At 33.3% G+C, this 3133-nt stretch overlaps 1 non-coding gene across 1 annotated transcript; it reads left to right on the forward strand.

Moving 5' to 3' along the window:
* Positions 1-858: 858 nt before the first annotated feature.
* On the forward strand, positions 859-983 carry LOC131007403 (small nucleolar RNA snoR86). The gene has a single exon (XR_009096105.1). It is a non-coding gene; the product is annotated as a small nucleolar RNA snoR86 (small nucleolar RNA).
* Positions 984-3133: the final 2150 nt, after the last annotated feature.

Genomic DNA, 3133 nt, shown 5'->3' on the forward strand with positions numbered 1-3133 from the left:
AATAATAAATTAATTTATTTTGTATTTATCCTATATTTAAATATTTAAATATGAAAGACTATAAAGAATAAAAAGGGGGTTATGAATATAATCACCCCAACGAAAAAGATTTAATGAACAATACTAGAGCCCAAAAATTAACAAAGCTCATGATTACAAACAAATAAATAAATAAATAAAATGGGGTTATTGTTGAAAAATAGATTAAGTTTGTCAATTTTCTAGTTTATATCATGATCTTTATTTTTTGCCAGAAAATATATGAATTTAAAATTGATTCTGAATCATCTTACGGTTGGCAATTTCGCTCAAATTCAATTTAATGTCACAGTGAAAAATAACAAGTCATGGGACTATTCAAATTGGATTTGAGCAAAATTACCTTATTCCACCCTATTATTGGTATGTAGCTTTACTTAAACGCCATAATCACTGGATTTTTGAGATCAAATTTGGGTGAAATTACCCAGGATGGGACGGCTTAGAATAAATCTTAAATTCATGTATTTTTTAGCAAAAATAAAGATTATGATATAAACCAAAAAATAACAAACTTTGAGTATTTTCGAGCAATAACCCTTAAATAAAATATTCTACTTAGTATAAAAGGCAAGAAGCAGCCCTAATTTCTTCATATTCAACCTGCGCCTCTCCTCTTCTTTTTCGTCTCTGTTTGTTTTTTATTTTTTAATCTCTCAACTTCTTCTTCTACTGCATAAATTCTTCCATCGACTTCTTCTCAATTTCTATCTTTTTCTCTGTTAAAATTGTCATTTTTCGATATGACTTTATTATTTCAGTTAATTTTCGTTTCTTCAAAGTGATATTCTTGAAATTTTTGGAATAAGCCAATTTGCAGAGCAAGGACGTCGATTTTATATCTATGATGAAAACTTGCATTGAAGGTTGGCAATATTGAAGTGATTCTCCGTGCCATTCATCTCTTTGGGTTTTGATTGCGGCCTCGAACAAATCGCTACATTTTTTAAAATATGATTTACTTGTTGGGATTTTATTTAATATAATGAATAAATTTTTTTAAAGGTACATTATAGTACCTGAATTCCTATGAATTCCCCATCTTCTGTGATGTAGTATATGGTTTAATCATCCATAATCCTATTGTAAGATTTTGTATTTTAAGTATTTTAAAAGGGACATGTTAATTTTCCATACAATTTTAAATATTTTAAAAATGCTTAGGTCTCTCGTCTCTCATATTACCGATGGTTGTTGAGTTAAAGTGGCTGGGTAGCAGATCCGTCGGAAACCATAAATAGACTGAAGTTTTCATTGTCAAATATCATATTTTTTGTAAAATTATATTAGTGTAATGTAAAATTAAATTTTTCCGAAAAAGTAACTAGTACTAGTACTTCATAGTATCATTACATAAAGGGACTATTTTGCACGAGGAATATAAATATTGGACTATTTTGCATTTTCCTAAATTTCCATAGAATTCAAACCCTAGAACGAGCTGAAGCGGAAGTGCGGAACGACCCCTTTCTCTTTCTCCTCCCCCTGTTCCCTTTTTTCAACTAAAATTTAAAAGAATAAAAATAAAAAATAAAAAATTGTTGATATTGAAGATATCATTTAGTGTTCATTACATAAAAATAAAATCTATAGATACTATGGCAAAGAAAGTAATGATGTTTTTGTAATGGACAGAAAATGGACATCACACTATAATTTTGACTTTTTAGATCATTGACTATGTTGTATCAAATAAAGAGTGATTCTAAAGAAAGCTCCCATTTTCCTTAGCATCACCCATCTAATTTCATGGTGTGAGAATCTTCAGAGATTATGAGTAAGATCATCTAATTCATTAGAGTCAGAGGCTTTTTTAGGACAATAACTTAGGTTGATTTGGAAATTAGGACAATAACTTTCGAACTTGTAAAAATAGGATACTAATTAATAAGTGATGCACGCGCAGGACATTTCTCGGCCAATTATCGAATTTTTGGACTTTTCCGCATGGACCAAGCACATGACATCCTATTTGGAGCCGTAAAAATGACGTGTTTGCCACATAATCAACCCCTCTGTGCAGGTTGTGATGTGCTTGGTTCGTGCAAAAAAGTTCCAAAATTCAATAATTGACTCATAAATGTCCTGCAGATGCAACGCTTATTAATTAGTGTCCTATTTTTACAAATCCGAAAGTTATTGTCCTAATTTCCAAATCAACCTAAGTTATTGTCCTAAAAAACCCTCTGACTCAATTCATTATGACTTCTCAAAATCAATTTTGGGCTTGGGTGAAAATGGCCGATCTTTGTGCTGGGAAATGTGGATTGTGGAATCATGAAATTCAGACAAAAAAAGAAGAAAAAAGAACTTGAAGAATTTTGTTTGAGTTTTAGAGCATCCACAATGGGGGCTCGTAAAAAGTCTCGAGCCCCCACTGCTCCGCACCCTACCCCATTGCCACACCACCGGCTCACGAGCCCGTCCCCCTCCTGCGCTCCGGGCTCAAACGGTGAAAGGATTGGGCGCGTGCTATGCACCGCCCGATCAGCGAATTTTCGGTCGAATTTATATATAAAAAAAAATCAAAACAATAGCAAGATTTGTAAAAGAAAAGTAAAGAAAGAACGAAGAAGATGATTGACGAAGCCGCGCTGCATATACAACTTTCAACCTAATTTTCTATATTTTATAGTAGGGTTAATTACGCCAAAACACATGAACTTTGGCCTGATTTCAAAACTTTCCATGAACTTCAATTTTTACCTTCAATTCCCTGAATTTAAACGCTTGTTCAATTTTTCCATACTTTTCACCTTCGGTGAGCAGCAAACTGAATGGCATCTATGTGGTAATATTGGACTAATGTGGCGCTTACTTGGACTCAAAATTTGACACTTGAAAAATAATAAATAATAAATAAAAAAAACAAAAAAAAAAGTTTCCATCACCATCACCGCAAACCTTTGCTCCACCGCCACTTCACCACCTACCTCTGCTCCACCGCCGTCAACCTCACCTCCATCAACGCCGTCATTGCCTCCGCCGCCGTCAACCACTTCACCTTCATCGCATCGGAGATGGAAAAGAAATACTGGAGTAATTGCATAAATTTCGAAGATGGTGAACTTTGTTTAGATGCGATTCAAAAAAT

The sequence above is a fragment of the Salvia miltiorrhiza genome, chromosome 1 (assembly GCF_028751815.1).
Source record: "Salvia miltiorrhiza cultivar Shanhuang (shh) chromosome 1, IMPLAD_Smil_shh, whole genome shotgun sequence".
NCBI lineage: Eukaryota > Viridiplantae > Streptophyta > Magnoliopsida > Lamiales > Lamiaceae > Salvia > Salvia miltiorrhiza.